Genomic DNA, 21,815 nt, shown 5'->3' with positions numbered 1-21,815 from the left:
AAATGGAGAGCAGTCAAATTGAATGGATTTGCACAGCCTTGATTTCCAGTTTTCATCCCATTGTTCTTGGATGCAACAGAAATAGATTGAATGTAAACATTTTCCAAGTAATCAGTCAAGAAAGCAATAGGTATTTTATCAAGGGAAACCAATGACACGGTAAAGTATATTTGCTCAGTTGATTAGAAAAGAATTATCATTAAGGCAACTTATTCTGATGCCTTTGACAATTGCTAGCAGCAGAATAGGCCAGGTAGCTAATGGCATCTTACAGGATTAGGTAGAGGTTTTTCCCTTCAGATCAGCTGTTTTCAACTTCTTTCAGCGCCAGCCTGCTGCTTGTATGAATTAAATAAAGTCAAGATGCTTATAAAGGGAGAAGGAAGTACTGTTCATTCAGCAGATTATAATCTATATTTTTCATCATGAGATATAACTATAGCATGGAGCCCATTTTCTTCCCAAACACATAATGCTGACGATACTCAATAACAAAATGTTGTACAATGAATAAAATAATAGTTTAAAGAGAGAGGGAAAAAAATTACAGATGTTGTGCTTTTTCTCTAATGTTTTCAACAACAGGGAATAGCTACTTCAAAAAATGGAAATCATTCAGCCTCATACTCAGATATAAAGTGACAGACTTTATATTCATTTTTTAATACATGCCCACTAACATACCTATTACACAAGATCTCTAGTCTCCAGCTTTTTTAGATATTAATTAAAAATGGAGCAAAAAGTTGATCAAGATATATTATCTTTTTGGTTTTGTCAAGAACCAAGAGATAATATATCCCCAAAACAATAGATTCTCATGTTGGTAAGGACATTGGCACTACTAGGATTGAACAAGTGTGGAGCAAGATGTCTCCACCTTGACTTCTGTGAACTCCCACCCCCATTTTCCTCCCCATGCTGTTGTTTTCCTGTTCTCCTCCTTGTTCATCCTCTCTCTCCTTCCCTTCCTCTGGAAAAAAAGGAGAAAGAGAATGAGGTGTGTGAAAGACAGGGCCTCTTTTGATTGTCCTTTTTAAAGGCATGCATGGCATTGATCTCTGGAACCTTCAACACCCTGATTGCACTTTATGGTCCAGTATTAAGGGATGGAGAGAGTAGTGAAAGTTATTATTAGTAGCCCTGAAGTCATATTGATTTAGTTAAAAAAGAAATGGCGAAATGGCTGTGCTTGGCTTGACCACCAAATCTTCTGATACGTCCATGGTCTGAATCTCAAAACGTCTTTTGATCTCAGAGAATGCCAAAGTAGCCAAACTTTTCAACACCCACCCAACATACTGTGAGATTTCTCTTATTCTTACTTGAAACGTTGCAAGATCCCAAGGAGATACCCCAATCTTGCAAGTTTAGTGATATTGCCAGACTTCATCAATTTGTTACATTATAATTTAAAGCATGTATTTAATATTGGGGTGCAGTGAAGGACAATGGTTTGGGAGGGTTTGTCACCCTCCTCCTTTGAAAACACTGAATCTCATACTCTGACCAAATGGAACCAAAAGAATAGAGAGCAGAATCTAGCCTGAATTTGCACCACCTGAGCCGACAAGGTTGTTGCTAATGTAGGGTGGGTTTTTAAAAAAAAACATTTACCTGTCATTTGGACTGCTACATTTCCAGAGCCTGTTAAACACAATAATTAGACTGCAAATTGGCATCCAACAACAAATGTAGTGAAATTGCAGAGGCCGACTTTTTATGGTGCTTTTTTTTCCCTGCAGATTTTGCCTTCCTTACAATCCGTTTCCAGGATAATTGTGCCTCCCTTTGTCGAAAAAGATGGCTGTACTTACGTAGTGCCCTGTAGAAAGTGAAACCGCATGGCTCAGTGAATCCCATCATCATTTTACCCCCTAATGAGAGAGATTGTTTGCAGGCAGATGAAATTAAATTGTAAGCTCTATTGACTTCAACAACAGGTGCCATTTGTGGAGACCCAAGGGGAACGATTGAATTGTCAAAAAAGATTTAACTCTTCCCAACACCGAAGCATCAGATAATGTTTCCTCACATCACACAGCTTTAGCTCACAGAGACATCCACCACAAATAGTTCAGGCAACAGCAGCACTGGGGAAATGCCCAGGAAGGGCTGAATTAATTGGGGGTGGATTGATTTTTGTTTCCTGATGATCAACTTACAGCCATCAAAAAAGAACAAAATAAAGCATGGGGAAATTAGCAAAACTAATTCTTTCTCAATCATAAGAAAAACTTGGAGGGAGAAGGGGGTGGTTTAAATCAAGGGGGTGGTTTACATGTAGAAGGCTTAGCAGATATGGTTAAACAATGAATGATTCCATGGTTAAAGAAATGAATTCAAATGTGATAATGCTGCAGGTAATTCATGAAACAGATTGGAAGGATTTTTTGTTAAAACACCATAGGATTTGGGCAACTTTTATGATTAATGGCTCTTTCAAGTCTAGAGGTATAGCTATTATTCTTGATAGCTCTACATCCTTTGAAAGGAAAGAGATTATAAGAGATAAAAAGGTAGATTGCCCTCATTAAAAGGTTTGCAATGGGGCTTTAATTACTTTAGTCATAATTTATGAACCAAAGAAATTATGATTCACTTTTTTACAAGTAATTGTTGTAAAATGTATGAATTCTGGAGAGGAGTGAAAGATTATTTTGACTTGAACTAGAATTCCCAGCTATCACAAAAGGCATTTCTTTGATAACTAAATACCAGGTTTAAGAAACTGTTATTTGAGGTTAAATTAATGAGTATATGGGATGAAAAAATTAGCAATTGTTTCACATATTATTCACAAATCCATGAAGTATATTCTCAGATACACTATATATACTTGTTTCAACTTGTTTACAGCATAAAATACCTTCAACAATTAAGGATGAATTAAAAATTACAGATCACATGCTACTTAAATATATGTTACAATAGGATAATGTTTCCCTGTACATACCACAGTAAAAATTTAACACTGTCCAAATTGTTTGCTCCAAAATTTTTGTAATAACCAAAACTTAAAATTGATTTTCCCAAACTGTTTGGAAAATCACAATACTTGTCCTCCAGAATGAGAGAGGGGAATTGGTCAAAGAATCGTTTTTTGTACTAAACTTTATACAGTACTACTCCCAAATTAAATAGTAAAGCTAAGGGCTTCCTCTAGGGTGTTGGATTCAGAAGGCTGGGTTTTTTAAAAGGAACTTTTAAAAAATTATCAATTTGATCCAAAGATTGCTTAATCGATTTACATTTTATATCAGCAATCTACAACACCAAGAATAAATAATTTGAATTCAGAACCTATTGTGCTTCATCATGGTATGAGACAAGAAAGTCCAAGATCTCCGTGGCTATAGACACTTTGGCTCAGTGGTTAAGATAGAATTAAATTAAATTAAAGAAGTCAACATGGGGGAGAGGTATACCTATTAAATGTTTATCCTGATGATCTTTTATTTACATTATCAGATCTACTGAAAGCTACTAAGGCATTAAAAGAGGAACTAATTCCCTTGGAAGGAGTCTCAGGTCTACTTATTAATTTCTACAGATCAGAATTAGTATGTTTTAATATTTTCTCACAGATTCAGAGAAAATTAAGAGAAATGTTGCATATTATTTTGTGTAACAAACAGATCTGTTATCCAGAGATTAAATTTGCAAAGAACATGAATACACAGTTTCAAGCTAATTACATTTTGGTTTGTATAGCTATTTTAAAAGACTTTGCCAAGTGATAAAAATGGAATGTGAATTTGAGTAGTAGAATAATAGTTGTGAATATGATGCTTCTTCTGAAGCTTATGTATCTTTTTAATGTGCTGCCCTATTGGATAAATGACAAGCAATTTAATACATGGCAAGGTAAAATGGAAAAGTTTCTATTTTCAATAAAGAATCCAAGAGTTGCTTTGTTTTGTTGTTGGCAAGGTTGGAAAATCTTATATAAAATTCTGTTATGAGGCCTATTAGCGAGAACATTTGATTTCTATATTAAGAATGGTCCCTACGCGGTTGTGGGTTTAGATATAGGATATAGTGATAAACCAGTACAGTACTTTTAGGAAAAATAAAGATGGTCATTTTAGAGGAAATTGATAATGGGGGGGGGGTGTTTTTGAGTCACTGTTGACTCCTGGCAACTTCCTGGACAAGTTTCTGCAGTTTTCTTGGCAAGGTTTCAGAAGTGGTTATCATTGCCTGCTTCTTCCTAGGGCTGAGAGAGAGGGATTGGCCCAAAGTCACCCATTGGGCTTGGTGCCCAAGGCAGGACTAGAACTCAGTCTCCCGCTTTCTAGCCTGGTGCCTTAACCACTAGACCAAGCTGGCTCTAGTAGCCATACACATATTATAATTCAAATATGGCATAGAAAACAAGCCACACGTTTGCTGTACCTTCTGTAAAATAGTCAAAAACAGAACCAGGACTTTAAAAAAAATGGAAAATATAAATAAAATAGGACCAATGACCAGATATAAGGACCGTGTTTAATATCAATGATATTACCTTATATTGAAAGGGGCACTATAATAACTTAAGAGAAATAGGGGACTTGGGAACAAATTTAGGAATGGAGGAAAGGAACAAACTATGGCAAAGATTTATTTATAAATCTGTTTTGTCACAAACCAAAGGGTCATTACTGAAAATCATTCATAGATGACATAGCACCCCAAAGTAGTATTAGTACATATTAGTAACATGATCTCTTCAAATTGCTTAGAGGGACTGCAGAACTGAAGGAAGACACTTTCATTTATGATAGAAATGTCATAAAGAACTTTTTAGAAAGAGGGTTCAAGGAAGTACATCAAAGTACTCATGAAGAAATTGAGATTGTTCCTCAATTAACATTCCTAACTATTGCTGAAATGTGCCTTAAAAACATAAATTGTTGGCAGGTTGCCATACAGCAGTTAGGTTTTAGAAAGAATTGGATGGAGAAAATATGGTCTCTTGGTCTGCAAGAGCATAGAATAGTACATTATTGGAAAAAATGATGATTAAATTTCAGATAATTAGAAGTCAGAGAAAATTAGAGGTATATGTAAATGAGGGGAGTATGTTTATCGTTTTTCTAAATAAAAGAAATCCTCTCAAGCACAAGGAAAATTATGGCAAATGTGAACCAAAAAAGGTGCCTTTGTTGTAAAAATGTATGAGTACTTTGAGCCAGGATATTATGCCTTTCAAAGTTAAAAAGGAAAAAACTGAAATTCAACCACTGCTTTCAGCTGATGGCTCAAAAGCAGGGAGGAAACATATTTTAAGTTAGAAAATGTAAGGACATGTTTCCAAATGTTGCTTCCTATTATCTCCTCTGTAAACTATCACACAATTGCACTCATTTCACATGCTAGCAAGGTTATGCTCAAAATCCTACAAGCTAGGCTTCAGCAATACATGAACCGAGAACTACCGGATGTACAAGCTGGGTTTCGAAGAGGCAGAGGAACTAGAGATCAAATCGCCAACATTCGCTGGATCATGGAGAAAGCACGAGAGTTCCAGAAAAATATCTACTTCTGTTTCATTGACTATGCAAAAGCCTTGGATTGTGTGGATCACAACAAACTGTGGCAAATTCTTAAAGAGATGGGGGTACCAGACCATCTTACCTGTCTCCTGAGAAATCTGTATGCGGGCCAAGAAGCAACAGTTAGAACCGTTCATGGAACAACCAATTGGTTCAAAATAGGGAAAGGTGTACGACAAGGCTGTATACTGTCACCCTGCTTATTTAACCTATATGCAGAGTACATCATGAGAAATGCCAGGCTGGAAGAATCACAAGCCGGAATTAAGATTGCAGGGAGAATCATCAACAACCTCAGATATGTGGACGATACCACCCTAGTGGCAGAAAGTGAAGAAGAACTAAAGAGCTTCTTGATGAGGGTGAAAGAGGAGAGTGCGAAAGCTGGCTTGAAACTCAACATTAAAAAAACTAAGATCATGGCATCTGGACCCATCAATTCCTGGCAAATAGAAGGGGTAGAAATGGAAGCAGTAACAGACTTCATTTATTTGGGCTCCAAGATCACCGCAGACGGAGACTGCAGCCATGAAATTAAAAGACGCTTGCTCCTTGGGAGGAAAGCTATGGCAAGCCTAGATAGCATATTAAAAAGCAGAGACGTCACCTTGCCGACAAAGATCCGCATAGTCAAAGCTATGGTTTTTCCAGTAGTAATGTATGGCTGTGAGAGCTGGACCATAAAGAAGGCTGAGCACCGAAGAATTGATGCCTTTGAACTGTGGTGATGGAGAAGACTCTTGAGAGTCCCCTGGACTGCTAGGAGGTCAAACCACTCAATCTTAAAGGAAATCAACCCTGATTGCTCATTGGAAGGATCGATAATGAAGCTCAAGCTCAGATCCTTTGGTCACCTAATGGAAGAGAGATCTCTTTGGAGAAGACCCTGATGCTGGGAAAGATTGAAGGCAAAAGGAGAAGAGGACGGCAGAGGATGAGATGGTTAGAAAGCAATGAGCATGAAACTGAGCAAACTCAGGGAGGCACTGAAGGACAGGAAAGCCTGGCGCAATATGGTTCATGGGGTCACGAAGAGTCGGACACGACTTAACGACTAACCAACAGGCATAGTGTTCACTAAGAAGAAAAGCAGAGGGGAAATGTATTAAACTCCCTCTGTCAGGCACATTCAAATGGTTTGATTAATAGCATCACATATACATGATAGATGCATGTATGTGCCTATTAGGTGATATATAAACAATGTATTACAGATGTAATGCATATTTCACCCAGGTTCCACAGATAGTAGAGTGGGAAGATACATTCATATAATCAGGTCTAAGGATGACTGTCTACACCAGTGTTGTCCAAACTTGGCCACTTTAAGATGAGTGGCCTTCAACTCCCAGAATTCCCCAGCCAGCCATGCTGGCTGGGGAATTCTGGGAGTTGAAGTCCACTCATCTTAAAGTGGCCAAGTTTGGACAACACTGGTCTACACTATCAGAAAGCTCCATCTAATTGATATTTGGTAAGTCATCACTCTTGAGCAATCTGTTTTGTTAGTAGTTGACCAAGTTATGGAATGTCCTTCCTGAAATGTGTTTCATTCATTCTTCAGCACTAGTCAGAGACCATTTTTGGAGGCCTTTTTCCTCATGCTACATACCATTCCCCTATATTTTAAATTTGATTTGTTTTTACCTCCACAAATACTATTCTTTTTAGCATTTGTTGGTTTTGCTGATTTAGTCTTTGATATTTTAAGTTGTGTTTATGGCTGTTGGTAGCATTTATTGAATTTAACTGAAAGTACTTCTTTATTTTGTATTGAAACTATACAGCTATACAGAGGCTCACTCATTGAATCAATTTGCTTTCAAATCTGTGTGCACGTGTCCCTGAGTAATCAGACTGTGGACTGGACAGGAGAGAGAGAGAAAGTGTTCCCTCTCACACACTTTGATTTCCAAATTAGCCATTAGATTTTCCTGGACTGGAAAAAACTGTAAAAGTGCCTCCTGCCTTGACTTGGACCATGCCTGAGCTGCAAATTCTTGCTTTGTGTTCTTGTACTTTCTTCTGCTTTCAGTTTGATCCTGACTTCTGATTTCTCAAGTTCTACTTTGGTCTCAGCTAGAGCTTCTGTATTATTAGGGGAGAAACTGCAGCTCAGTGGAAGAGCATATGATTTACCTGCAGACCGACTCAGATTCAACCTTTGATATTTCCAGTTAAGGCTAGAAAATGTCTGCCTGATTAGCATTGTTGTGCATCAATGCAACAAAACTGGTTAGATGGATTAATGTATATGCCAGCTTCCTATGTCCTTTATATTCGTTTGTTTGTTTGTTTGTTTCAGGACTCTGGACTACTTTTCAGTTCCCCAGATTCAGCTACCTGATTCTGGAGCCTGATTCATCTTGGATGGCTATCCTCAGTCCAATCTTGACACAGCTTGAACATCTCTGATTCAGCATTTTTCCAACAAATATACAAAATTGCTTTCCAATACCACAGTCCCCTTTAATCATGGCCAGGCCATGATTATGAAGGCCCTCAGAAAATTTCACTTATAATTTTAGATCCCTTCTGCATATAGCATTTGCACCAATCAAGCATTGGCACTGTGCTACTGTATTCCTATGATGGCTTCCTCCCTGGGGACCTGATTTAGTTTTTTTCTGGCTTGGCTGTGACACAACTTAAATTGTGGCTGTGGCAAAATGGCTGTTCAAAATTCTCTAGAAGATTTCCTGGGCAACCATTACAGCAAACCCAGTCTTAATCCTTCCAATCTATATTTCACAATCCTTGTTTTAAAAAAAAAGTTGATTTTCCTCAGCTTCTATGTGCATGTTGCACCAAATTCTGGGCTCCTCCTATTTCCCAGCATCTGGGCTCAAGTGAGTCGTTACTCTCTCTCCCACACATACACACATCAATGCTCTATAGTACAACATGCAACCATAACTACAGCATTGAGACAACTACCCAACTGCAAAACTAAGGTTCACAGCTTTTAATGGAATTTCTATGCAAGAAGAAGGAGGTTATGATGACAAGGCAATGCTCCCTTCATGCTTTCCCATCATACTACCAGGTCAATATTTTTGGTAAATACCAAGACAAATAACATGGCATTTTCTGCAAACATGGTGAATGCTAGCAATTTGGGTTTTGTTTATCTCTTTATTTTTGTTCTTCTGAATAGAGTGAAGATGAAGGCGTTTTCGTTATTCTAGGAACTGCTATCGCCTAGGAGCAGAATGCTAATTTTTCTTTGTTTATTTTTGTTTTTGCACTTTCCAGTTGATCACTTGGAGGGAATCATTATTCCAGGACAGTTCTCAGCATTCTGAGATAAACAGGAGGGAAGATTACTGTATTGCTGATCTCAAAACATATTTGGAATGGGAAAAATCTAGGCTCCCGTGGTTCCTGACCATACATGGTATATTGGTGGCCTAAATTTTAATGTTCTACATAGGCACAGTTGTAGCATGACGGACAGTCAAGGGGTAGAGATGGTGTTGAAATCAAACTCCTTAGAATCCCAGATGGTGAAATGTTTTGGATTTGATCCAAATAAGTCTAGGATATAGTGTCCTATCCAACTGCTGTTTTCATAAGAGTATACTAGTATAATAGGGGAAGGAACAATAAATCCTACAACTTTAGGTTTTATGGAATATTTTACAAAGGTCAAGTAATTTTTAGCCCTCTTGCAACTCATATATAAACCTCAATAAATTGTATTAGTATTAGTATGGTAACCTTAATATAATAAACTATAGCCTAACTATTTCTAAATATTATTGGTCTATATCATAACCAGATCTATTCAAAAATACATACAACCCACTCCTTTGAATAACTAATTAAGTGTACCACAATAAGCCAACTCAATATTGCAGTTCACACTTTTGTGTTTCCTAATCCTGTGCATGTTTCTCCACTTGCTCATTCTGCCCTCTCAGATAATGAGCTAATCTTTGCAATTTTGCTGGAGAATCCTCTCTTGTGTAGATATAACTTGATATTTCAGTAATGTAAGCAACAATTAAATAAAGCATTACATAGCATCAAACATTGCCTTTGAGATAAAATATATGCAGATGATGTTTTATTGTCACGGTTAAAACTACTTAATTTCAATTTGAAAATGGAGATTTTTGCAAGACCATGATATATTTGATCCAATGTAATAATCAAATCATTCTTATATCACATTAGTGGCAATTTATCTTCCCTGCCAGAAGAGGAAATTATTTCCAGCTGTAATAAATGGATTTATGTCATTTATTTCCAAACTATTTATTTCTACATTGTTTAGATTTATTAGTAGATGGAGAAGCCCTAATATGCCAAATGTACATGAAGCTTCTAGAAGATGAACATTATTCCATTTCTTTGTGAAATATTATGGCAGGTGGGGTTTAAAAATATTTCCCGTCTTCAACAAAGCAACTGGGTAGATCCAGATTTTGTACATTCAGACATTAACCATCCTTCTCTTCCTCCACTTTCCAGGTTCATTCCTATCAGTGAAGATGAATTAGTCTACTTGGTAACAAAATCTGATCCATTTTACCAGATCAGTAAGACATTATTCTTACCCATTTTCCACCTCTTCAAAATGTGTAATGATGACTATGCCCCAATTGTACTTGCATCTGTATCTGATATATAATTGTACCCCGCTTAAAGCTAGCCAAGCAAGCTAAATTTCAGCTAGGAATTAGACATGGTTGTACAAAGTGGGAGATGCCAGGCTACTGGTTACTCAGCAATTTTTCATCTGAATGAGATTCTGACCAAGAGATGTCCTACTTGAAGGTCAGAAGAAGCCAGGTATCTTCCTTCTTGCAGAAATTTGGAAGATTAAAAGGAACGCTTTGCTCCTTTGGAGACAACAATGAGATTTTACTATATCAAATAGGGTAAAACCAAAATCCATGTTTTTGAAGATTTACTTTATCACCTGATGATCTCAGATCTTCCTGTCATCCTATGTTTTGCTTGGTTAGCTTAATAGTAGGGTTTTGTGACGATGCGGGGTATATATGTATTGCATGTAATGAGCTCAAGCAACTGCATTTTAATAAATAGAAGGTTGGTTTGGTTTAAATTCCTGTCTGAAGTTTCTGACTCTGCAATGGGCAATTTCAGTCCTGGCAGGTACATAAAATCCAAATTGTGATATATCCCTAGTTCATACATACCATCATTTTTGTAATAAATGATGGACAGGCTTTTGAAATATGGCTTGCTCTGCCCCTAAGGATATTATAGGGAAAATGCGCATGGCCCCAAGAACCTGCTGTATGTAAGCTAATAGGCTTTTGTTGTTCAGTACTTTAGAAATTTGATATTCATTGTCATCACCACATATTCTGGGGAGTTGGAAGAATTGCAGGCGTCAGACAAATTGCTCTTGTATTTGTACACATGAATTTTCAGGTCACATGCAATGTCATTTGCTCAGAATGAGTGCACTCATGCTTCACAAGTAGATCTGCTGTTGACTGCCGGCTGGTTTTCTGTTCATTTTCTGTCTGAACTGCCCCTCAGAGTTCTCAATTTATATCATCATAAATCTTGCTTTCCAGCCTGGATATTTCTGACTGCTGAAAAAAAAATGGAATAATCTTTATGCAAAAGTGATCCAGATCAATTCAAGATACGCTTTAAAAGTTCATCTTCCTCCTCCTGAAGCTATTTTATCCTTCTGAGGAAGAGGCTACAAAAACAGAGAAAGGAGGATAAACTTTCCTGACCACTGAAAATAGGGCCTCATTTTCAGATAGAGCTGGACCAAAGACAATGTCCAACTTGGACAGCTGTTCCCAATTCAAGGAACCCAAAAATTTGTGTAATTTCCAAGAAAGAAGGCAACCTATCAGTTTTCTCAAAACAGTTTGCAGAGGTTGAGATAGAAACCTACAAGAACACTCATCCACACTTTCCTGGATATTGAACTTAGCACAGCTTACTTTTGAGTAAATAGGACTATGCAGTAAAACACTAGAAAGAAAGAAAGCTGCCTTAAACTGTTTCGGTCTATTTGTCCATCTAGCTGGTAGCATCTGCTCTGATGGGGAAGGTGTTTGCTATCATTTAGATCAGCTCCTTTTGGCTGGAGTTCCAGAGATGGTGTTTGCTTGAATCAGAATGGCTGTGATCTTAACACATCTGGAAGGCATCAGATTGGAGAAAGGTGATGACTATATGAAGAAGAACATATCCTCTTTTATTGCTTATGGAAATAATGTAAGGAGCCTAAGGGAATCTGCCAGCCAAGTTTGATTCCTATTTCCCACTTGCCAGTCCAAGTGTGAACTATTGAATCACACCATCCATACAGAAAACCTGGTAATAATATTACCACCTCCTCCTCAGAAAAATACTTTGTTTATGAATAATAGTTGAGAACTACCATGTTATCTCATCTGAAAATCAAAAAAGCATGCTGGTGTTTGTTTGCTATAGTCTCTTTTCTTGGCCTGTCAAACAGCTGGGGGAATAAAACCCAGTTTCTTTAAGTCCAAATATAAGCAATTTCCCATGGATGACTCACACCTGGAAAGTAATAAGAGAGGGTGTGAATCTGTGTATGTGTATATTGATAACCAACAAAAGCTCTTCTCTGGAAACTGATCCTGAGATTTACTCCATTATTCACTGGTGGGGCTTGTGGGGGAAAGACTGGAGAAATTTATGGCTTGCATTTGCACAAAATCATGATTTCTTAATGCAGGTTTAAATAGACAATCAGCAGGTTGTCTGCATAACAAGTATTTTTGCCATTTGATGTAACACTGGTTGAGTATGTATGAGTGCACACAGGAAAGGTAAGCCCCGAGATCCATGTAAACAGTACTATTACCGGCATTGTCTGTTGCCTCCTGGGGACAGCCCAACCACCAAGTCAAAGTAGCAAATAGCAAGTGGGTTGCGTGCTACCTGGTGAGATAATGCCTGTCTCATTCAAGTAAGAAGTAAAATGTGTTAATAACATCTCTGACATTTAATGATGTTCCTTTCATTTTTAACACATCATTGCACAGATATTGAATCCATTCATTCTGGTAATGGACTCGAGTTCTGCTAAAGCATTTTCTCCTCAAAATAAATAAATAAATACAAACAATAAGCAAGGGGGATGAATTGCAACCTCGGCACTCTTTCCGTTCTCTATCACCACGGTGCACAGTTTGCATTTTACCAGCTTTGCTCTATTACATTTGCTTCTGTATGTCTCCATGAAATAAGTATTTTGTTTTACCTGTTTTGTTCATCCAGGGTTTAGGTTTCCAGTGAAACTGCATATTATTTCTAACTGGGCTTCATGTTCTAAAAAACAAAGTTAATCATAGTTTATTTTCAGTCCATTTGGAATGACTTTAACAATTTCTTCACGATTCTACCCAAGGAGATTGTTCCTATCAGGACAGTAACGCCATATATCACTCTTGATTTGGGTCATTTGGTGAGCTGGTTATAATTTCCCCTACATCCCCCTTATGATGTATATGCCATACCATTATCTGCTTTCCATTGTGAAGTCATATTTATTTATGCAATGTATGCCCACCACAAATAACCAACCTCTTAATGTTTAATGCCCAGATAAATATAAAAACATAGTATAAATAAAACATCCATGGTCCGAATAGAATAACAAAAGCATACATTCCATATACTTTCTCTATTGTACAACTAGGCTAATCACTAGCATAGTTTATTCTATGAGCTAATAAATAACAGTCCTCCAAATCATTGAGACAGCTTTCCCCAACCTTCTGATATATTTGGATGACATTTCTGATTATCTACAGTATAGTAGCTGGGAATTTGGAGAGTTACATTTCTAAAACATCTGAAGGGCTATTTGAAGATTGCCCAAAGGCACAAAAATAAACGTGAAGGAATTCAGGACCTGAAACAATTTCGTGGACCTGATAACAGCATTGTGGGAACACATGGGGGGGGGAGGGGCAGTGGATCCCCTCATATTGTTGATGGATCTATACCTCTTCCTAGAAAAGCCCACAGTTGAGTTTCCATCTTTTTTCTAAAATTATTGAAAAGCAGGTTTTAAAAAAAAAATGGTAAAATAATGCAATCTCTATTGTTATATATGGTCTTCTAAATAGTCTTCTATTTATCGTGTGAAATATGAGAGAGATGAACATACTGGCACAATATACATCTTCACAATTACCATAACTTTATTGCCATGTCTTTTAACAAATATCTCCTATCCAGTCTATTTTTGACATAGAAAAACAAATCCTGCTTTGCTTGCCATCACTTTGCCAGATTTCTTGTTCAGAGGATACCAGTTCATGGGTATCTCCAGACTTCATTTGTTCATCCATCTCTGATCAGGAAGTTGAAAGCAAACACTTTGAAGCAATTCAGCTCCAAATTAAATATATAGAGAAGCATATCACTATCACTTTCTCTCTCCTTCTCCCATTGGTTAGCCAGCTTCAAGAATTTTCACAGCAAATTCCACTTTCTTCTTGGTTCTGGAGAAATGGCTGTTGATAGATTAAATTATTACCCACACAGTGTCTGTATTTCAACTATTGTACAACAATTCAGAATCTGATGATTCTTCAATATCATTCCAGAATAGCCTTTCCAGGAAGCTGATGAGGGTGATCACAGTTGTACTCCAACACATCTGAAAGACACCAGATTGGGGGAGGTAATTGTGAATCCCAAACTAGCCATTTTGGGGGGGGGGGAGGAAAGGAGAGTCAGTGAAAAGGGGTTTGTATGAATGCTTGAATGTACAATTCCTGTCACTACTTTGGAAAATACAGGCTGTCAAACCCTGGCAAAAATGCTCAGAACAAGCCTTGAAAACAGCACCTGTGCACTAGAGGAAGTAAATGACTGAGGAAGTGGGAAGGTTGCAGCTGGGATCACTTTATAGCTAGGAGGGTAATTAGAGGCAACAAAGGAATACACCTGGATGGATGAGGAACACCCACCCTTGGTGGAGCCAAATCACTTTGGGGTAAAATAGCCTGAATAGAAGATTTTCTCATTTTCAGTTAAAGCCACCCCTTGTCAATGTAGTGTTCTCTAGATGCGGTGCACTACAGTTCCCATCAACTATTGCTATTACAGCTGCTTTTACAACTCAGTGAGACATTCTTTCATGCTCATTTTAATTTACAACATTACACACACACACACATTTAACCAACTTTTTGTTGCTGTAATGATCTCAAAGTGGAGAAATAAAGAAATGTAAACCATTTACAATAGAACAATAAACCATTTATGGTTGCAGAGCTCATTACAATAAGAATGTTTGATAGCAAATCTCTCTGAAAATACCCGCATAAAGCAGCTTAAAAACAGCATAGGCTGAAATAATCAGAACATCGGTAAGAAGCCAAGGGGGCAGCATTAGCAAAACCAATTTAACCAATGACCTGGATCAGCAGCTATCTGTTGACATTGGTCTCAACACAACACAAGTTTCCGCTTCAGTCCCAGTTGAACAGAGAATGAAGTCTGCCATCGGGTTGCCTGTACTGAGAATATTAGCTCTTGCACAGTCACTGGCAGGTCAGTGGCAATTCATACTTCTTCCAGCATTAGTCCAAACGCTAAATGAGAATTGGGACCAAAAGCCCATTCCTACCAATCTGGATCCTACCAAAGACAAATCAGCTCTGTAAAAGGGAGTCTAATGCTCTCTGGTTGTGCATTCTGGGACAGGCCAAAGATGGCTATCTGTTTCTAAAATTCTGTGAAAGACCTCAGCATCATGCATCTCATTTATAATCAGTTCTGTAAACTGATGAAGCAGTGAAAAAGGGAGCACTGGCTTCAAAACATAAGTTGTCACATGTATTCACTAACTGACTAATAGGTACTGAAAACAGCATGTCTCAACACACCATCAGCCTAACACAAATTATATTCCTATTTCTTCACCTCTCTTGGGAACAAAATCATCATTTTTCCAATATATTTTAGTTTACCTAAGTTTTAAGTAATTCCATAAAGAACGACACTTATCTCTCGCTGCCAAACCTGTATTACGTTCTGGCAGTCTTCAACAAAAAATACAATCTCCTATTTCAGATCTAATCTAATTCTTCCCAGTATGTTAGCAACACTACTTTAGGGTCTAATAGTATTTCAGCGTTTATCATTCCCATTGTTTTTGTGAATATATTAGTACCACAATGCTTGTATTTATTTATTTTCCACATTTCTACCCTGCCACGATCCAGAGACCCTTGGCAGCTTACACAGAATATAAAACCAAATAAAACATTCACAATAATGCAATTATAAAACAGTAAAACAGCACCACCCAAACAGAAAACTACAAACAATAAAAATAGGAAATAGACTTGGCTCGCTAAAATCAGGAGAAGGCTGTCCAGAACCATTCTTTCTTTAGAAGCTTCCAAAAGGTGAACAAGGAGCAGGCTAGCCTCATCTCCATTGGGAGGCTATTCCACAGGACTGATGCTGCTGTGGAAAAGCAGCACCTTCTGACTTTAGCCCCCTAGATCCCTAGAAAATGTGGGATCAGTAGCTAAGTTTCTCTCTGTTTGATCAGATTGGCCAGGCTGGTACTGGTTGGAGTAACTGGTCCTGTAGGTGTCCAGGGACCAAGCCATAAAGAGCTTTATAGGTTAAAACCAGCACCCTAAATTTTACCCAGAAACCAATTGGTATAATGGGCATGTCTACTCTATATTATTCATTTTATAACAAATTTAAAAAGTATCACACAACCCATGTATTTGTTGTAATAAGTTTGTTTTAACCTTCGTGGTACCAAAGACATATTAAACAGCTTCTGATAAGATTAATACATGTCCCCACTTCAAGGAGAGCATCCTCTCTTAAGCCATTCAGCTTAATTGAGTTAGCTCCAACCCTCAGTGTACTTACTGAAAGTATAAGCAGTGGTCTCAGTGGGACTCTGCTTCCAAAGAAGTTGTATTGAATTAATCATTTCAACTGGTGACTTGATAAAACTTTAAAACTAGTCTTTATCTCATATTGGTGAAAACTTCAAAGGATGCTAGTTGGAATCCTATTCACACTCCTTGCCAATATCTTCTCTTATTGTTGGCTACTTCCAGGCTAGGCTGTAGAGCAGATGCCCTGTGGAAGGCAACTATGAGCATTTTTAGGAGCTTCAGTATGCAAGATAGTTCTAGACATATTGATTAGCTGGGATGACAATCTAATTACATATGGGAGGTTCAGTTGGGTAATGAGACTCTTTAAAAAGGAGTTATAGTATGAACAGTTAATGGTGAATGGGATTATACATACAATAACTGGCTTGCAAGAAATAATTAAAGGAATCTGTCCAGAGCACCTGATGCAATCCTAAAGAGGGCACAGAAGTTTTTTTAAGTATTTTAAAGATTTATTTTTAAAAATGTGTTCTGCATTTCCTTCAAAGCAAGATTTATCACCTATAACCCGCGATAAAATTATATTATGGCCATTCTGAACATTCTAGTCTCTCAGATGAGCCTTCATCATAAGTTGACAAAGAATCTTTGACATGATGTGGAGGAAAGAGTGGTCTGTGGAATCTAAAAGCAGTAAGAATTGAAATAGGAGTGAAATAACTATGAAAGTATCACCAGTCTCACTTTCAAAGCCTCAGAAGAATTTGGTAGTACTAAGTTTCCCAGAAGGCTTTCATGCAAAGTTGTTATACAGCTAAAGTAATAGAAACAAAATTAAGTGAGACCAGTATGCTGGAATGGGTTTCCCTAGTACAAGTGAGGAACGTCTGCATACATACAGTGAACAGCATGAAAAAGCCCCCTTATCATACATAGAGAACTCCCTCAGGGGCACTTGAACCTAACTGTGAAGAATATTTCCAAATGCATAACTACTCTGATCCAGACAAAGAGATGTATTTGCTTACAGAACCTATTGTACTGCAGGCTTCATCTTTTTCTGCATCTAGATCTGGTTCAAGGGCAGGAAACCTTTTTTCTGCCAAGGGCTGTCCTTAGAGAAGTCTGTTGCTGGTTTGAATGGGTACTTGAAAAGTGTGGTGAAACTCTTCTTGAAGTGATTAAAAAAATAAATAAATGCCGCACTACTAGATTTATTTAAAAAAAGAAATGCTCAGAGAAAAGTAGGTAGGTCAGGGAAAGAAAAAATAGTAATTTAAAAGGAAAAAATATGTTGGATTTCAGACCAACTTTTAATTTACAAGGCAAGCATTATCAACATTGGGCTACAATAGCATTCCCAATAAAGGTACTATACCCACTCCTTGTTTAACTACCTTGGTTAGCGACCATCCACAAATACATTGGTAACAATGGTAATAAAAAAATCATTTTCTGACCAATGCGTGCATTTTCAACCAAATTTTTGCACCTGACAACAATGAACACCGGAGTGACAGTGATGATGGTGTACAAGACAACTGTATCCGAATGAGATGGCGGCAACCAGTGATCTTCGCAGCATCTCTCTCTCTCTCTCTCTTTCTGTCAGGTGTTCACTTAGCAACCATTTTGCTTAATGACATGGTTGTTGGAATGAACTCAGTTGCTAAAGGAGGAGTGAGTGTATTAGAGACCATAGTAACCACTGACTCAATTGAGTGGACATTCCTTTCTCTGTGAAGGAGCCAATGAATTGTTGGGGTTTGCCTATAAAGAAGTAAAGCACAGCACCCAAAATGGACTGGAATGCTTAAGACAGTATAATGGGGGGTGTGGGGCTGTTTGCCCATTCTGGCCACAGGGCAACCAGGCAGTAAGGATAAACCCAGAGTGTAAAAACTTCAGAAGGACCGAAAGAGAGAATTCTGTGGATGGAATTTATATGAGAAAAGTAGATAAAAAGCACTGCATTATCTACTCTGGGTACATGTAATCATATATTCTCAATCTATAGTGGGATACAAGAAATGAAAATGCAGCAAATTTGACATAGTAGGAAATGTATGTAATATCTCAATTATTCTTGATTTAAAAAGCAGCATACAAGGGGAATGGCTCTTTCTTGTTCTGCTCAAGCAACTCTCATTAGCATGAACCAGAGTCATATGTATTCATCAGGAGCAAGAACCTATCATTAAAACTCACAATGTACCAATTGCTGGAAAAGGAGAAAAAATTAATTAACTGCTTGAAGGTATTTGGGATTAGCAATCTGAGTTGAAATGTACTCACTAAGTGATCTGATAATGTAAGATCAATTATTGATAATACAAAGATGACAGCCCCAGGATGATAAAATCAAATTGAGAACAATGTGTTTAGAGCAGTGTTTCTCACCCTTGGCAACTTTAAGATGTGTGGACTTCAACTCCCAGAATTCCCCAGCCAGCATGCTGGCTGGGGAATTCTGGGAGTTGAAGTCCACACATCTTAAAGTTGCCAAGGGTGAGAAAACTGGTTTAAAAACATGTCTCTCTCTGAGGCAGAGGATGTGGGAAGTAGGGATCTGCGTCTTCTGTGAGACATCCTGGATACAGCTCTCCCCAAGCAAGTTAGATTTTGCCAGCCAAACAGGCATTGATCTACCTTTTACAGCTCCTTCTGTTGTGTCCCTTTACCACTTCTGACAATATTATCCCTGCAGCAAACAGCCAGTCTACGTTTTCATCCTTTCTCTTTTGTAGCTCATATCCCCTTCCCTGGATAAATATGCCCATCAGGGTTCTTCATTAGTACCAGCAGATTAATTCTTGCGGGAGGCAGTGCAGGGGCACACCTGGAGATGTCCGTTATCAACAAGAGAACATTTCAATCTGGCTAGAGAATTCAGATCAGAGAATTGTGAAATGTTAGCATATGGGTGAGGCTGAAAAACTGATCTCAACAAACATGCCGACGTGTGTTTTTCTGGGTTCAAATCACAATGATGTGTAGTTTTAGCCCAAAAGTTATTGTGGTTCTGTATCCTTAGACCACCACCACCACCCTCAGTTCTTTTCAGCACATTCAACACATTGAAGCAATGAAGAAGGAGATCATTGCCTACCAAAACACATGCCACCACTGACTACTTACTATCTAAGGCAGCCTTTCCAACCTGATGTCCTCAAGATATATGTCATTACAACTTCAGAATGCCCAGCAGTTGGTCTTGGTGATCACAGAATTCTTCCCTAACTTCTACTAAGCCACAGATTTCCACAGCAGCTAGTAAAGCCTTTCCCCAACTCCCTGCCCCTCTGAATTTAAAAGATCATTTGAAAGCGTAAGAACTCTGCCTTCAGAAGGCCAACAGGGTTGATTTGTTTGGTAAAGAGAATGACTGAGAAGGTGAGCAAGTGTGTGTAGAAAAAGATGTTGGAGACCCTATTCACTTAGTAATTTTCATTTTCTTCCAATTGTTCAAAATTTGGTAAATTGCACACGCTGCGGAAGGTTTATTTTTATATACTTTACTAGAAAGAAAGCCAGAGTCAGGACTGAATTGGTAGAGGGGACTAATTAGTATGGTTATTACACATGGCAGCTTTAGCAATGAGAATGGCGTGGAGGTTGCCCCTTTGGTGGTGGTGGGGAACTAGGCAGGAGAAACAGATACTGTTTGTATTCTGATAAGGCCTTGATTCTGTACTGGATGAGTCAGCAGCCCTCAGATCAGAGGCAGACAACTTTGAGCATTTCCATACACTGCTTTTTTCCGGCCTGTGGAGCTGCATATGCTTCTGTCAAACATACAATGTCACCTGCAAACCAGCACTGATGCCATGACAACGTCTAATACTTTTGACTCCTTGCCACTCCTGGAAAACCTGTTTGCATTTTTTTTTCCTCCTTCATTTGAGAAAAGGATAAAACGTATGTGCCAACAAGTTCACCCTCTATGCATGGGCATTCATTTCCTCATCAAAGAAATATCCAAGCATATACACACACATTCATGGGCTTCCAGCTACATTCAGTCTGGCTACAGTTTTGCTGGTAGGCTACTCACCCAAGGACCGATATGCAACAAGATCAATATTGGAACTGGGTGAACCTCCTTCCATAGGCTGTCTAGAATGCTGCATTCAAAGAGTTTGCTTTGCCATGCTGAACAGAAAGCTTTTGAGGCTTCTCAATATATCTGTCCATTTTTTAATTCAACGTTCCCTTTCAGCTACCCCCATAGCAGCTTATGGGGGTAGGGAACATGTTGAAAGTTGCCAGACAAACATATATAAATACATGGGGAAATGCTAGAAACTTATTTGCTTCCCTTTTTGTGAAGAAAGGGTAAGGATTGTTAATTTATGAAGTAGCAGATTCTCTGTGGACAGTGCATCCAGTAATGGAGCAGTCTGAAGCAGAAAGAGTGAGCATAGATTGATCACTGTCTCTGCGTTCAGCTGTTGGTTCGCTTGGCTTGTGTTGGACTTGCAAGCAATACTAGGCTGAATGCGTATGAGATCTGCAAATGGTGAAGAAAATATGATGAAATTACAGGTCGATATTAAAATGTCTTGGGACTTATTCACGAACAGAAAGGCAGACCTCTTTTTTTGTAGTTGGAACCTGGATGTTCTTTTAAAAAAGGTTTTCAACCTCTGAGGGCCATAGGAGCGACAGAGTTAATGCTGTGACATCAAGGCTTAAAGCACCAATTTGCACTTATTTACAAAAGCTGTGCAAAACCTCAAAAGAGTGCTTGAGTTTGATGAAGCTTTCAACAGAAAAGCTGCTTCCCAAAACAAAGTTGTCTTCTTTGTTTTGGAACAGTGGAGGAAAGCGATCATGTTGCATTGCCTCCTCTCAATCTTCTCCCACAATCTCCAGTGTTGGTTGAAATTCTGAGACGAATGTCTTTGATCAATGCACAGTATGTGTTGAAGATGGCTTGCCTGGGGCAACCCTGGCATGTGATCAGTCTTCCAGGCTGGAAAGCTTTGGCTATCCTACAGTGTACACCAGAAGTGAGCAGCCTGGAACATTGTCCTTGCACCCTGAAGGCCCTCCAGACTAGGCAGCTTCAGTGGATGCTGTAATCCTGAAGATTTCTAGTCCAAAAATGCTGGATGGGGATGAGATGGGCAGAGGCTGAGAAGTGTCTTCTCCTCCTGCACAGGGCCAAAGGAGTTTGATTGACCGATCAACTGATTATGTGCTGTGAAGTCAGTATCAGCCTCCCAAACTGCTATGTTCAGATGACTCGATGCCCTCTTTGTTTTGGCAAAGTGAAACATGTTGTCTCCACAGGTCAAACTGCTGTCTTGAAACAAAAGCAAATCTAGATGACTTCATGCAGGCTTTTTTGGATGGATGGATGGATGGATGGATGGATGGATGGATGGAAGGAAGGACGGACCAGAATAATCAT

Source organism: Python bivittatus, unplaced genomic scaffold (genome assembly GCF_059951505.1).
Source record: "Python bivittatus isolate LINGU-HERP-01145 unplaced genomic scaffold, Pbiv_v1 ctg000850_np1212, whole genome shotgun sequence".
Taxonomy (NCBI): Eukaryota; Metazoa; Chordata; class Lepidosauria; order Squamata; family Pythonidae; genus Python; species Python bivittatus.
Note: the sequence above shows the minus strand (reverse complement) of the source record.